This window comes from Cnephaeus nilssonii (genome assembly GCF_951640355.1).
Source record: "Cnephaeus nilssonii genome assembly, chromosome: 2".
In the NCBI taxonomy this organism is placed as follows: domain Eukaryota; kingdom Metazoa; phylum Chordata; class Mammalia; order Chiroptera; family Vespertilionidae; genus Cnephaeus; species Cnephaeus nilssonii.
Genome location: NC_137073.1, coordinates 80,116,521 through 80,133,677, shown reverse-complemented (window position 1 = coordinate 80,133,677; position 17,157 = coordinate 80,116,521). Strand labels below are relative to the sequence as shown.

Here is a 17,157-nt window from a genome sequence, read left to right as displayed (position 1 = left end):
GCCAAGATCTGTGGGTTTAATTTCAGAAACAGGGGAACTTGATGAAAGATCCTTGAAGGGGCTTATATATGAGTGACACATCTCTGTGTGACTCTTTTCCTGCTTTGTGGTGTGTGGTGGAACCTGAATCACCTTCTGAAACCTGGTAGCCTAATGACCTAGTTTGACTATGTTTGACTTGTGTGGACAAGGTCTGGGAATTTATTGAATCATCTCATTTATTCATTTACGTACCAAATATTTATCAAGTACCTTTTATGTGACCAGAGCTATGATTATCACCTGGGCAAGAAAGATATGTATGGCATGATCCTTTTCTTCAAGTAGCTCAGTCTAATAGGTTTAGAAAGCATCGTAGACAGAATTACAATAATGTGTAATAGCCGGTAATTCTACCAATATCAGCAGAAGAGGAGGTAGAAGGACAATATCTATTGAGGCAGTTTGGTGTATGTTGCCTCATTTACTCCTATCTATAGTATCTGTGATACCGATGGAAAAAACTGAGGCACGGAAAAATTAATTGTCTCCATATCTCACTAGTAGTAAGTGGTAAACCTGGATAAAAACTTTAGAATCCTGTCTCCAAAGGAAATAGAGCTCCAACAATATTCTAATTATTAAAAGTCATATTTGTAAAGTAAGATTTTAGTCTCTTAATTTTTATAGTATAGTAGCCTCCTGGCAATTCAAAGGTAAATTTTACCTTTGCTATAGAAATGTCCCCACGGTCTGAGGAAAGAGGGTGACAAATAGAATTGGATTTATTTTGTTTTAAAGTTGCCACCTGCTGATTCTCTTTCCCATTAATGGAAATTGCATATGTTTTCTCCTATAATTTTCTCATCTTAAAGCATCACAATTTATAGTAGTATTTGAGTGGGCTTGTGCTTTTAAAATTGAGGTTTTACTTACAGTGGAGCTCTGAACAGCTGCTATCTTACAGGCCTTCTGAATGAATAGCACCCCTCAGCACACACACATATTTTTCTGAGATTTCCCTGTGTTTAATATAAAATCCTGTGCATTCACATGAGGGTATATATGATGCACACATCTCAAAACCCTGATCTTGTAATAGTGCATGCAGGTCATTTCATAGAAGGGCTAAAAGTTCTTGCATCTTAGATGGCATTGTAGTGTGATTGCCAGAAAAGGTCTGTTGGGAGATTTTAGAGATGAATTACTTACAGGCTCCTTCTTTACCTTTTAAAAATATAATAATTCCTGTTGAGTCATGTTAATGTTAACTAAGTTTTTAAAGGGGTGAGTTGGTGGCACTTACTTAAATATATCTTTTCCTTTGGGAAAATCATTGTCGAGAACTAAGAAATAATTGCTTTGTTATGCACAAAACAATTGCATGAGAAGCAAGTATACACAATATACAATATGCAAAATGGCACAAGCATTGTGTTCAGAATTCCCTACTCTACAGAGACCCTTCACAGGCCATCTCTTAGCTCCTAGTGGTACAATATGTGAGCTGCTTGCTAAAGTGAAAGAATTCTTCCTTCCAGGTGCTTTTTAAATGCTAAAGAGGTGTTTTTTGTGGCCACTAATCCAGGCCCCAGACTTCTTCACATTCCTGCTAATGAGGGTTTATCACTTCTGTTTACTCACATTATTAAAAGGAAGTCCAGGCAGCTAGGTCTGTTTTATTTTCTAAATATAGTTAATGAGATACAATTTACATACACAGTGAAACCTTCCTTTTTAGGTGTGCAGTCTTGTGAATTTTGGCAAATACAGTCATATGACTATCATTACAATTAAGATACAGAATATTTGTATCACCTCAAAAAGTTTCAGGTGTTTTTAATTGTTTGATAATGCTAATATAAGATTAGAATAATGTTTTATTTTGCTCACTCCTGCTCCCCCCCTTTTTTAAAAAAATAGTTCCATATTCATTAAGATTTGATTTTTTATCTAATGTCCTTTTTCAATCCCAGGATCCCAGCTAGGATACTTTGTTACACTGTGTTCATCCTTTTTAAAAAACAGTTTGATTAGGAAGATGATTAACACATAGTTTGATTACATGGTTAATAATGTCAAGTGGGTACCAGGGAAATGCATCCAACTAAGATATTTGAAAGAAAAGCAGAAACTACATAAATTGTGTGGCCCACTGTTAATATATAATAGCCCCTTTGATGCTACATAGGTGAAGAAGTTATAAGACAACAAATCAACAAGTTTGACTAGCAGAAAATTGTTAAAAATAATTTGGAGTTGTTTATTGGTGAAGGAAACTGGGTGAAGTGGACGATTTGGAAGACAGAGTTGAAAACATAGGTTATGGTTGTTGGAAAATGAATATATAGCTCTGGAAGGAATCTTGGAGTTTTTTAATGCAAGTGAAGACAGAAGAAAACATGCGTTTCACGAAAGATAAATGCACGATACCTTATTTGCTTTATAAAATAATTTGTTGTTGTTGTTAATCCTCACCCAAGGATATTTTCCCCATTGATTTCCAGAGAGAGTGGGAGGGAGGGAGGGAGAAACAGCGATGTGAGAGAGACACATGGATTGGTTGCCTCCCCACGTGCCCCAACAGGGGCTGGAGATCAAACCTGCAACCCAGGTACAGGCCCTTGACAGAATCAAACCCAAGACCCTTCGGTGCGTGCGTCAGCTCTCTAATCACTGAGCAACACTGGCCAGGGCACTTCGTAAAAATAATTTATCATGACTTTCCACTATTTTTATTATATTTTAATTTCAGTGAAATGTAGATCGCTTTTAAAATAAAATTAACCTTAACACATGCTCAAGAATGGAGAAAATATAACCACCATAAAGGAAAAAAAAATACCCCAAAGTCTAGTACTCAAGCATAACCACTATTAAAAATGTGGAGTTATCCTACCAAGGTTTTTTTCTGGGCACCTGTATGCACAAAACTCATACTTTATTGTACCTCCTGTTTTATAAGCTGCTTTTTCTCCTTAAAGAGATTCTTTAAATACCCAGCTTTACAATAGTACAATTTCCAGAAAATTTGAAAACTATCTGTAATGTACAAGAAGGTATAGAACGTTTACCTGCAAAGTTGTGGGGAAGCATTCACACCTGTGCTCAGAGCCACTGAGCCAATGCATGACCTCACCTGCCATGGGAGTGGCCACAGCCAGCTCACTGGTTAGCATTGAGGGCGAGGCCATTGGCACCAGTGATGTCGCCTTGGATGGTCTCACACTCTAGGCCTTGTTTTTCTCCACCCACCTGTATTCAGATCGCTCTTGAAAGGTTCCCTTTAAAAATACTATTGCTAACTCAGATTCCAATTACCATCTCCCCACAGGTTTAAATGTTAAACCTCAAGATCTAAACTTTGTCCCTTATGTGTGTGAGCAGGTTTGCCAGATGGCGGGCCAATTAATATATTTTTGCAAGGTGTAGAAATGTTTTTTTTCTCCATTGGGGAACAATGAATCCATCTGCTCCACATCTTCCTTTCCCCGGTGTCCTTTGGGAAAAATCATTTAATTTTCATAAATAATGTGCAGCTCTCTAGGTGATACTTTCTGCTTTTTAAGGGAGCTAGTTTTAATAGTTGAACCGTCTTCTTACTCTAAGGATTTAAAAAACGCTTTGTTGTGTATTAAGATATGTGGCATCTAAGTTTCATCCAGAATATTATTTTTGAACATTGGGCATACAGAATCATGGGTTAAAAACTGATTCATAGAAGGCTTAACTTGGAAGAGACTTTCAGAAACGTCTAGTTGAACCTCCTTATTGTAAGATGAGGAAATTAATGTTTAGGTACCAAAGTTTCAAGCTGGTAAACAACTTGGAACCTGGATGAACTTGGAACCTGGTTTTCAGGTTCCAAATGAGGACAACACTGGTGAAAATAAACCTTTGATCTCTCAAGGAGAATAAAAGGAATGAGAACCTTGAATAAGGTTCACACACATATTTATTGCTTATTCTCCTTGAGTTTCAGGCACTGAACTCTACCCATTACCCCTGTAGTTTCTTTTCAGAGTCAAGTGGCATTTCAGATCAGAGGGTAATTAGTTGTCTGTGTGTTGCCTCCAATTCTGCTAAAGTTCCTGAAGGACAAGTGCCACATCCTTTATTTTTATTTTTAAATGTTTTCATTATTGATTTTAAAGAGAGAGGAAGGGAGAGGGGGAGAGAGAAACATCTATGTGAGAGGGTCTCATTGAACAGTTCCCTCCTGTAGGCTCCCCACTGGGCATCTAGCCCACAACCAAGGTATGTGCCCTGACTGGGAATCGAACTGGCGACCTCTCAGTGCATGGGACAATGCTCAACCAACTGAGCCACACTGCCCAGGGTGCCACATCCTTTATTGAGCTTTTATATAGTGTGCTCTCTGGGCATGGAAAGAATGAATTGCTGAATATATGCATGTCAATGAGTTGTTTTGCCAAATCCTCTCAGGGAGTATTGAAATTATAGGAGAGTGAGCACAGGATAAATACAGAATTTGGGTCCCTTTTCCTTATGGTATGTATGGATGAGTTCAGTACTGAATATTCCAGAAGGTTTTGGGATGGGTGGTTTACCTGTAACCGTTTACCAGCATTTTTTCTGTCTCCCCTATTTTGTCACAGATAGGTATAGATTGGTTAATATTAAATAAGAGGAAGGATTTAGACTTTTTTTTCCTTCCGCTCAAGTTGACTTCTCTTTGTCATCTGTAGTCAACAATCTGTATTCAGTTCATTTAGTAGAAAGAGTTCAGATTTTGGATTCAGGCGGACTTTGATTGGAATCCTGGCTCAGAAGCAAACGAGACAGGTGACCATGGCAGGTCCCCTTACTTCTGATACTGGTTTTTCCATCTCTAAGTAGGAAAATAACCAGCGTACCTTTTTTGTGCCTTAAGTACGATACCTTGTGAAGTACTTAGATCAGGGGTAGACAAACTGCAGCCAACAGGCTAAATCTAAATCATGCCACCTGTTTTTGTACATAAAGCTTTAGTAGAACACAGCCACACCAGTGCATTTAGGAGTTGTCTATGGCTGCTTGTGCTACAGTAGCAGAATCCAGGAGTTGTAACATGAGACTCTGGCCTTGCAAACCCCAAATATGTACTATATGGCCCTTGTCAGAAAGACTTTGCCAGCCCAGGACCTAGGACAATCCCTAGCAAATACAGGGACTCCATAAATGTTCATTTTACCTTCTTCCCATTGATTAGTTCAGGTTCAATTTTACTCTTTGGGCACTTTTTAAAGAAAAATAATTCAGGTGTGGCCTTCTCTCATAATTCTTCTAAAGCCCCTGCCCACTTCTGGAGTATGGCCAAAGCCTTGAGCCATGACACAAGACAGAACACACTGAAAGAGGCATCTCCATGGGGCCAACACCCTGATATGCAGCATGTCTTGGCTTGTATTGGGTGCTGTGCATGTTGTAGGAATAGAACTTCCTCTAATCCATGTGTAAATACAGGCATGCTATGTCGTTTGCAACATGTCTCAAATTATTTTAAATTATATCTCACTATATAGTACAAGGTATGTCTAATCTATACTTTTTAAAAAACTTCTCAGTATAACCCCTAAAACTGGATTATTTTTCCATTTCTAAATACACTAAAAAATTATGATTGCGCATTCTGTACTGTGTTCAGCAAAGGCCTTTCTGAAATCTTAAAGCAGGAGTTTTCTGAAGTAGCTTTGGGCTATTTGAAAGAGAAAGTTCTCAAAGGAGCGATACCTTTTTGCTTGTTTGTTTTGTGTTTTAAGCAAAACATACTCAGAGTTCCTCAACAGTTTTCATTAGGGACACCCTAGTGTCTAGTAGAAAGCGAAGACCCCAGTCGGCTGGTGGATGTGCCCAATGAGGACTCTGATTGCTGGCTCCGCTCCCCCTTCCACAGGGAGTAGAGAAAGGTGGGGACTTCTGAGAGCTGTTAAAGGACAATTATGTTTGCTTGTTATTTAATTATTTACTTTATAAACTGGAGGCCTGGTGCACGAATTCGTGCACCAGTGGGGTCCCTCGGCCTGGCCTATGGGATCGGGCCAAAACCGGCTCTCTCCGACATCCCGTGAGGGGTCCTGGATTGCGAGAGGGTGTATGCCAGGCCGAGGGACCCCACCAGTGCACGATCGGGGCCAGGGAGGGACACAGAGGTTGGCCAGCTGGGGAGGGACCACTGGAGGGCTCCAGGGCGTGTCTGGCCCATCTCACTCAGTCCCCATCAGCCGGACCCCAGCAGCAAGCTAACCTACCAGTCCGAGCGTCTGCCCCCTGGTGGTCAGTGGACGTCATAGTGACTGGTCGACTAGTCGACTGTCTACCCCCTGGTGGTCAGTGCACGTCATAGCGAGCGGTTGAATGGCCTTAGTATATCATTAGCATATTACACTTTGATTGATTGAATGGACGACTGGACACTTAGCATATTAGGCTTTTATTATATAGGATGGTATTGAGGAATGTTTTCTCAGAATAATAAAGGGATTTAAAACAATATTTTAACATGACCTTGTGTCTTTAAAAAGTGTCGTGAAGAAGGTTTCTCTTCCAGCACTTTTCAGCGTCTCCAGTGCTTTCTCTACAGGCCTGTTAGCATTTATCCCAACATGTTGAAATTCTGTGTGCACTTGTCTGAATTCCCAGCTGATTGTGAATGTCTTGAGGCAGAGACTCTGTGCCAGCATAGTGCCTGGCACATAATAGACACTTAATAAAGGTTTATTGAATGAAAGCACTCCCCAGTGAGCATATTCATGCATATAGCTTTTTCTGTCTTTTGGAACTATTTCCTTAGGATTAATTCCCAGAATAGAGATTTCTAGGCCAAAGTGACATGAACATGTTTATGAATCTTGATACATAAATGCCAAGTCGCTTTATGTCTACTTGAGGTTCCTTCCAAGTTTGTGACTCTCATATTGCGTGGTACATTATTGCTAGATTGGCAGTCTGGTGTTCCATATTTTCTCTAGCAAAAAAAGAAGAAGAAGAAAATGACAAGAGAATACATCATTGCCAGATTCAAGTCTGGAATGAATATTGCATGTGCTTTAGGATGAAAATCTTCTAAAAGAATGAAAATCCTTCCTGTGGAACTTGGGAAATGGAGGGAAATAGGAAGCAGGGACCAGGTATAGGATAAAAGCTATTGTTATTGAGGCAAATAACTCCTGCAGTTTTATGACTGCTCTGAACTTTTACTATACTATTACCAATATTTCAAGAAAACAATTGAATGGCTTTTACTTGCTTTTTCCCCTCAACACATTTAATGTTCACATATGAAACATTGCTAAATGCAAATTGCTATTCATGCACATTCCAAGGTCTGCTTTCTATCACAGTTTGGAACTGTTTGTCTAATGTATTATGCATTTCCATTTCCAATTGATCTGATTTGTGTGTGTGAAATAAGATTGAACCTCCTTGTTGTGACCTTGGGTGACACTAGCTTTTTTTGAGTTTGATATTATTCCCCTCCCTCATTTAGTACTTGGCAGGCTTATAAGTTACCAATGATAAATGGCCATATCTACCTATTGGTGCAAGTATGCTATTGATGAACACACTGAGTCATCTGAATGCCACCTTATAGACGGCACAGAAAGTTTGTGGAGACTGAGGATTCTACCGAATAGCTTTCTTTGAGTAAGGTTCAATAGGTATTCTAAAAAATTTATCAGTCTTTTGTGTTATATGTTCCATTGTGTATGAATTCTTTTCTACACGTACCAATAATAATGAGTGAGTGAGTGTAAGGGGGGAAGGGATGATGGATTTAAGAGCCCAGCTCCTTAAACAGTGCCTGGAACATGCTTACATTGCATGCTCTTTCTTTGGGGGATCCTCTACTTTTTTTTTCTTTGCTAGGGCCAGTAAAGCCATAAAATATAATGAAAGGAGCCCTGAAGTGTGACCAGGGGATCTGGTTTCTGGTCACACTTCTGTTACTAACTAGTTGTGTGACATTGGCAAGACTTCCTGGACCCTCCACTGCTTGCCTGTTTGTTTTAAAATCATGGATTCCATTGGGAGTGTGGTGAAGCCTGTGACCACTTTTGAGAATAATGTTTTAAAATGCATAAAATAAAATATGTAGTAGGATGATAAGGGAAATCAGTCATATTGAAATAGCCACTTAGACCATTTATTAATTTTGATATATGTGATGCATTATTAGCACATCAGATGAAGATCTAGAGGCAGGTGCACTAACTACCATAATTTTGAAATGATAATGAGTATAAATGATTTATTATTATTATCTAAATTCTTTATTGTTTAAAGTATTATATACGTTTCCTTTTTCCCCCATTGACCTCTCCCCAGCCGTTCCCACGCCCCCCCCCCCTAGCACATGCCCTCACCCCGGTACTGTCTGTGTTCATGGGTTATGCTTATATGCATGCATACAAGTCCTTTGGTGGCTCATAAATGATTTTTTATTATACTTGCAGCAACTATAATGTGATACAAAAATATATGTGATTTCCATTGGTGACAAAATTAAAAGGACTGCTAATACTGAGAATGTACATGAAGGAAATGATACATTTTGATATATTTCTGTTTGTGATTAGTGGAAAACCACAAGACAATCCAAGTTCATAGACCCAATAAATTCTGTTCATAGTCCCCTTAGAAGTCCATGGACTCTAGGTTAGGAATGGCTGGATCAGCAGCTGCCGTCTCTGGCAGCTTAGACACTGTATTACAGAGAAAGGCTGACCCAGATGGCCTCTTCAGTTTATCAGAACACCAACTTCAGGCCTGGCAGAGTTAAGCAGATCTTATGCCAGAAAAATAACCTTTGATTCACCTGGGAGTTAAGCTGGGAATTAAGCAGTGAGAAATGTGCTGGGTTTTCATCAGTTACTTTTCTAGCATGTAGCTGGAAAGCCCAGGAGTGGATTAAACACCAGCAGCGTGAGTGTGTTGATTGTCACCCTGACCATTTGCCTTTGGAGGGACCTAAAGATCAGGGCTTGTGGGAATGTGGCCCTGACCCTGCTCCGTGTGTAGTAAGTTGTGTCTTTTACTTATATCAGAGGAGCCTGTGTCTCAGCATCTTGCCACCAGAGCATCACCAGCTCTTTGTTATAACCATATATTCCTCCAATTAAATAGGGCCATGAAGTTACAAAACCGTGTGCTCTACCTACCTGCTACCAGCTTGGATTGTATTGTGTAGCTGGAATGAAGATCTTTGTAATAAAAAGACGTTAAGGAATAATGCTGATAAAGCTCTTCTCATGTACTAGTGTTGAAGTCATTTTCGAGAATTTATAAGCACGCCAATAATGAAGGTCTGCATGTGTTCTGAATGAGAAGGAATGGCAAGCAAAACTGACCCTCAGACTTTCAGAAAATGGAAGCCCTTCCTTTTCATTACCTACATACCACCTTCAACTTGGCATTTTCAAGAGAATATTTTTTGGAAGAGAGAGAATGCTTTTAAATGTCATACCACTTGCCCATTATGGCATCATCTCACAATATTAGTTTCTAATACAAAGGAGGATTCTTTTTGGCTTTGCAGTTGCATTGAAAAATGCTTCCATGTTAATCTGGGTGCAAACTTTTAGCCTAATGGACCTGGAAGTGGAGCAAAGTGTTGAGGTTTGCTTTGTCCATATGTTTGGGAAAGGTAATTCATGCAACCATAAGCATACTTTGTAAACATGGAATTATTTTCAGGTTAAAAGATCCTCTACCAAATTAGATAGGAAGCTTGAAGCAGAGGCCATAAGCAATTTTTTCTCCTTTAGTTGCTGCTATGGATCAATATCTTTTATTGACTTTTTAAGGGTTTGCATGCAATTTTCTATCATGGTCGTTTATGCTAATCAGTATAAAACAGAAAAATTGTAAATCATAGCCCCTTAGGCACATATTTCCCTCCTGTTATATTTGAGACCATGGAATTCTGTTCAAAAGAGATGAAAAGACAATCCATCATTTTTGAGTGACGCATGGAACTGACACAGATGTGGATGGCAAGGATCTCTTCCTTCTTTATCTTTGGGCTTCACCTTATATTTTAATTTTAAATGCAAATGAAACTGAAACTCCCTATGAAAAGAAATCAGGTTTAAATTAGCCAGTTACTTTTATTTGTGAAAATCCAAATATATCATGTTAAATAAACTATAATATATCCTATTTTAATGTTTTTACATAAGAGTATTAAAAATTATCTTCATCAGGTAAACATGTTTATGTAATTATTTTAAGTTATCAGAGTTGTAACTTGAAGATGTATAAGGATATTTATTGATATTTATGTATATTGAATTTATTTGGATGACATTGGTTAATAAAATTATATAGATTTCAGGTGTATATTTCTATAACACATCATTTGTATATTGTATTATGCATTTACTACCCCAAGTCAAGTGTCCTTCCATCACCATTTATCCCCTTTATCTCTACTATCTCCCTCTACCCCTTACCCTCTGGTAATCACCACAGAGTTGTTGATGAATATGAGTTTTTTTTTTCTTTTTTTGCTGAATTCCTTCACCTTTTTCACCCAGCCCCGCAACCCCCTCCCCTTGACAGTTGTCATTGTGTATATTTATTATTTACATATTTAATAATACAATTCAAATAGTTAGTGTAGAAGACAGCCATTTTTTACTTTAATGTTGTACTCAGACAGTTTGACTATTGTTCACATTTATTTGAGGTGCAGAACTCATTGAAATGTACAGTTATTACAAAAGCAAAGTAAAATATATTTGTCTTAACCAGTAGCTCAGACATATGTGCTTTATTCTCATCAGAGTCCCAACTCTGCTGTGGAAGAAAAGTTGACTCCAGCTGTACTCCATGAATGTCAGTGTGTTGTGCATAGAAGGGTCTGAAGGGGCTAATGGGACCTCATGGAACACTCCAGAAGAAACCCCATTTAGTGATGGTCTTAGACATGGTCCCTAGATGTCACTACCCATAGAACTGCATGACGATGGGAAAGCTTTTTTCTGGTTTTCTTTAGATCATCCCAAATAAAAATTTGACTATCAGCATGAAAAGTGGAATCTCCATTCCCTAAGGACGATAAGCCTTTTCCCCATATTTTCCCAGGAGAGCTTTCAGTCTAGAAAAGGTTTGTGATTGTCAGTGAATAGAGAGTTGGATAAGGAAGGGATGATTTGGCTCTTAGTCTGTTTTTAAGCAATTTATGTATGAAACATTCTTACTTCCTGGAAGCCAACCCTTAGGGTAGGATCTGTTGCTATGGCCACCTCTGAGTTTAAGAGAATAGTCCTAAAGCAGGGGAAATTCCACTTGGGAGCTGTGAGGTAGGCGTAGCCTGCTCCATCCTCTGCATCTATTAGTTCATGAATTCAGTAAATACTAGTTGAGTCCCTTTCTTACATTAGGCATTGTGCTGAGGAGGCCATGGCAAAGGAGACAGATAGTTCCTGCCCACTTGAAAGCTTGCAGTTTCATGGGGCATGTGGTGTGGGTGGGTATCGGGGGAGGAAGACACAAAGGATTAACAAGAATTTATAACATTGCCTGTGTATATATGTCTGTGCTTACCTCCTCTTAGCCATGTCGTAGATGAGCGAATAAATAGGGTTTTGAGAGCATCCCAGAGATGTAACAAAAAGTGGGCTGTCAGGGAAATAAACCAGGTTGGTGGGTAAGAGAGGAGTCTGTGAAAGGTGGAAGAGAATAGTCCAGGCAAAGAGACAAATGCCTATCCAACGAGCCTGTGCAGTAAGACTTGAGGAGAAACTGATTACAGTGATAAGCAGAGGCCTGGAATTCACTCTGTGGGCAGCAGGAACCACTGGCGGGTTTTACACGGGGCAATGATGCTATCACCATTACACCTCCCCATTGAAAAAATTGTTGGCAGTGGAGGATGCGTTGGAGTTGGGCAAGCTTCATTCAGTAGGCTTCCCGGCCAGAGATGGTGATAATACCACAACCAGGCTGGTGGCTGTGAGGGTGAAGGGACATGTTCAGGAAATGGAATCCATGGGACTGGATGATCAGTTAGATGATCAGAGTGAGGAAGGGCAAATGAGTTTGTTCCTGTTTTCTGCTATAGGCGGTTGGATAATGGTGCCCATCACTGAAACTAAAGACACATGGAGCAGGCCAGGTTGGATACAGACGATAATTTCAGTTTGGGACTCATTGGATTGGAGCCTCTAGCTGACAGTTGGATACAGGGTTTGGAACGTAGAAGAGTTCCAGGTTGAGGATTAAGAGTCATCTACATTAAGATTAATGAAGGGTCCCAGAGTTAATGTTGATTATTACCCTTTCAGGGGTCTCAAGGTTTCAGGGCTGCCTGGACTCAGGGACTGAATCTAATCTTTCGGGCCCTCTGTGTTTCCAAGTGAAATGAAGGTGGGGGTGGGGAGATGATGTGCACGTGGTTTAAATAGTATTTCTGAGACAGGACAAGCCACAAAACTATATACTTATCTTTCTGTAGGCATGTGTGCTTTCTTTTACTTTGGATTAGCGTTTGGGATTTAAGCATCTTTTATTATAGGAGAATTTGATTGCTACTCTAGGTTCATGGTACTATTGGCCTTTTCATTGTAGTTAAAAGTATATTGGAACCTCACTATCCTGTTCCTTCTGTCTCTATGGAAAAAGAATTAAGAATTGAGAGAGATGATAGGAGTTGAGTAGGAAATTGCGGTTGAAAAGTTATGTGACATAGTGTTTTCTGATTGTTGAGTTTTGTTTATTTTGGTTTTTCACTCTTGACAAGAACAAAAAGCATTTTCTATTTAAAAGTCCTCCGTTAACAGTATTACTTTTGGGTCCACATAGAAGAAAAGGGAATAGTAGGAGTTTTAAAAGGAAAGCATATGGAGTAAAGGGTAGGAGGAGAACACAAGTTCATTTTGGTTGAGTTTATAATTTGATGCTAACCACATCATTGAAATAGCTGTCTGTGACCTTGAAAAGTTTGTGCCATGTTCAGGTCTATACAAAGTTGATCTGAAAATAAATCTTATACATTTTGGACTCCTCTGAATTACATACTACAGAATTTCATTTAATGAAATTTTAAATTCAAAATGTAGACATGTTTAAATTTGAAATTTACTTTGATTTCATGATTCAATGTGAAATGTATATTTAGGAACATCTAGAGATTTACCAATCCACATTTCTAGTTAAGTATATATTTTTATTATCTGAATACTTTATATACATGTGGCTAGATATCATTCATTCACATTCTTCACATCCTTAAATGTGTTCATTTAACAAAGAATTTCCCAGAGTAATACAATATAAAAGCTTTGCAATTTAGTAATTCCATTAAATAATACCTCTATTTCATATTCTTTTGCTTCATAGTCTCAGGGGCAATATTTAATGGTTTAGGGTTGTTTTCCTTTTAAACTTTGGCTTGAACCAGGTTAGTACTGAGTGTAAGATCTGAGGTGACCTACTGATGGCTATTGGATAGCTGTTGTTAATGACGTTTCCATAAGTTTGGTTCTTGAAGAGGTAACCATAGCCCCAGTGGCCAAAATATATCATCGGAGTGACATTTTTACTCAGGGAAAACAACAACAATCTTTTTATTTCTATAAATTGTCATTCCAGAGCAGTCTTAAGGCAAATTGTCAGAGGCCTGGGGCTGAGTTTTGGAATAAGACCTGTTTTATATATAGTAAAGAGACTGGTTTTAAACCCTTTCATTCTATTTTGCAGTTACGAGTAGCTTTAGTTTAAAACATTAAAACCATATGAGCTTTATATATTTGGAGCACCTACAATCTTGTAAATGTTCTTTGCCTCAGCACTTTCCTATGCTGAGTGTTGTGTCACTCATAATGTCTCATTGTATAGAGCCTTGAGTATATTTTTATTTGGTATCTTGGTTCAGTAGTGCATTGAGCTAAAGAGGCCAAGGTCACGAGGGTTGTCCTCATGCCAGTCAACTTTTACAGTGAAAAGTATGTTTCCTATCGCTTCAGAACTGGCTGATAATATTTGACTAATTTTGTTTCAAGCATGGAGGAGGCTACCTAACTCATTAACTGTACTGGAAGAAAAATAAAACTGATGTCCATTGGGTGGAATCTTTCCAAATGGGGACAATATTTTTTCCTGTGTGAAGGAAAGCATTTACTTTCATCTCTGAATGATCCCCCACTGGAGTAAAATGCATGCATTATTTCAACAGACTTATTTTAATGAAAGTTCCTGGTGGATAGAGACCATGGGTCTCCATAGCACCGCCCCACCTGAGTCCTGCATTGACCTCACTGGCTCCTCCAGGAGGAAGCAGGAGGCATTTCCCAGAGTAGATGGCAGAGGAGGGTCATCTCTTGTCACCTTTTTAACCTGATTTATCGCCTTTGAATTTTTAAATAAGGACATATTTTAAGTTCTGTCTGGGGACTGAGAGCTCTGATCATTCATGCAGTGAACTTTGAATAAGTTGGTAAGATTGGCTGGACCCTATTATCATAATGGATGGTGACTATCTGACATTTGCGATGGTATGCCCCATTTGCACTAAAATAAATGAATTTGTATTTAAAAATAATTTACCAGATTTTTTTTTCCTATCGGCACTAAAATAGAGGTTATTTGCATGCAAAGTTAACAACTGAAAAACCATGCAGACGTAGTGAAGATTTGTTGAATATATGTTAATTGGTGCAACCCCATTAAACCTGATTGCATCGATCCGTTAGCGGGAGAAAGGGCAGGAATCACTTTACTCTCGTGGACCTGCAGTCTAAGTGGCTAGATTTTCTAAATACACAAGGATTTTTATGAAGTGCGTATTATTTGTCAGGCCCGTCGACCTGCCTGCTCACTGATCAGTTTATAGGCCAGGATGGTGGTTCTCGCTCTGAGTCAGTTCTAAGTCAGTTTTAATTCTAGCTCCTTTCCTTAGAGAACTAATTTGTAGCGCTCTTCTAGGTGGAGAGTTAGATCACTGGTATCCTTTGCTGCCCATGATACACGTGGAAATGAGTCAGTGGAAAATTCACTTACTCATCGTGACCTACTTCTGTCACTTGCATTGAAGGTGTGCTTATTTGTCAGAAGCCATCTGTCCCCCTTCCAGAAACTCTTGCTCCGTTGCTATTTTAACCCCTGAGCCTATAGGTTCTTTGAGAATATTTAGTTACCTGGATCTGCCCATCAATTATTCTGTTGTACATATAATCCTTTTAGATTGAGCCCTGAAGGCAAGGGGTAGAGTCTGACTTTGTGTAACTCTCAGCACATCCTGACCCACGATCACTGATGAAGATTCTAGGCTTTTGAGGAGAAACTTTAAATAGGAATTCTTACTGATTTAAGAAAGGAAGATTAGGCTAGGGTTTAGTATGACCAGATTCTCCCCTCCCCATTTTCAGCAAAACTTTCCTGTTCTCATTTTTATTAGCTTATTTTGTCCTTCATTTATTCAACAAGGTTTAATCACGTGTGCCTTTGGTGTTGCGACTGGGGTCACAAAGAGAATAAGATGATATTTGCTGGCAAGGAGTTTATAAGAGTAAGGCCAGTTTGAAACAGCATTTTAAATGTGGGGAAGTGCAGACTATTCCACACCAAGATTTAAAATGAGGACTATTTCTTGCCTGATTTTGTTCCTCTCCGCACCAGCCCTGTCTCTCTTGGCCGAGGGTTTCCCTGCTCCACAGGCCATGCGTATCAGAATGTGAAACGGTTTACCAGAGAACTTTATGCAAATGCTGAGAAGGTTTATTGAAAATAACAGAATTCTCTACTCCAGAAAAAGCAATTATATATTTTATTATGTACAAATGCACAGACACATATGTATAACAACTACAAACAACATGTAGTAGCTCAGACTTATTGCTGCTTATTTTATGTCCAATATTATACATTCCTCAAAGTATTAGACATTGAATACCATTTTTACACATTAAACAAGATAAATTTCAATTGGGCATTGTTTTAAGATACCTAGTTTATGTCTTAGAATAATCTAGAAATGCTTATTGCCCTAGTCTAACCATATTTACAGACTCGGATTAAGAATGGATAGCCTTACTTACAGTAAATGTGTAGAGAAAGTAAGCTGGAAACCCACATTTGATGAGTAGAATAGTATTCTTTTTGAAACCCATCTCTTTCTTGGCACACACACACACACACACACACACACACACAGGAAGGAAAAAAAAAACTTGCTGACTTTATAGCACTTTTAAAAAAAGTGTCAACTATTAACATTAAATTAACAGAGTGGAATGTTGTTCTCTGCTGACTGATGGAGTTGTGAACATTACTTTATTTGGGTCTTAATTTCTTTGTGCTTCTTACAGATTGTAAGCTCTCTCTCCTTTTTGGGAAGAATGTGTAGAGAAGAAATTCGGATCAGGCTGAGTTTGCTCGTCATGATACGGAGCAGTGTAGGCATAGCTTATAGTTTAGAAAATGTTCTGTGCTTTCCGACCAAGACCCAGAAGCTTCTGGTCAGAGTGCTAGTGAAGCGGCCAGTGCCAAAGTAACTGAGAGCTAGTTCAGCAGAGTGAGTGCCCTGTGAATGGGTCCCATTAGCATGATCTAGATTTTGCAATATGGTCGCTGATTAACTTCGACTCTACTGTGGGAAGACAGTCTGCCTGTGTTCATTTTCTCATTACAGTTTCACCTTTATCCTTGCTTTTGCAACCACTTTCTGTGATAAGCAAAGTTCAAGTTTCAAAGGAAAGTATCAGGTTATTGTCAAGTAATATGGCTTTTGTGAATTCGCATCTACATACGCCATCCATCTGGAGATGCATACAAACAATGAAGTCCAAGAACAGGTTTTTACACGATATTACATTTCATTATAGGTATAACCTTGTTTATCTGTTTGGTTCTCCATGAAAGAGGCCCTTCATGGCAGCTTACTTTTCACACCAGACCACATTTCAAACAAGAGATTAGAGCATAAGCCAGTTGGCCAATGACTTAGGTATAAGACGTCTTATCTGGCTTTGTGCAATCTCTTCATTCAAAACAGCTTACCTAAAAGGCTTTTTCTCTTTTGTTGTAGTGTCATCACAAGCCACACCTAGATATTTAGAATGATTCTTTAGAGCTTATTCAGATGTTTTCTGCTAAGCTGCTTCATGTAAGGTGTTGACAAGCAACATATTCTTTCTGGGCCATGAACTCCTAAGGTGATTGATGCACTCTCTGTCA

At 38.9% G+C, this 17,157-nt stretch overlaps 1 protein-coding gene across 19 annotated transcripts in view; it reads left to right on the top strand.

The window, feature by feature from the left end:
- MAST4 (microtubule associated serine/threonine kinase family member 4) overlaps positions 1 to 17,157 on the top strand; it is a 522,072-nt gene that overhangs the window by 382,900 nt on the left and 122,015 nt on the right. The window lies entirely within an intron of this gene.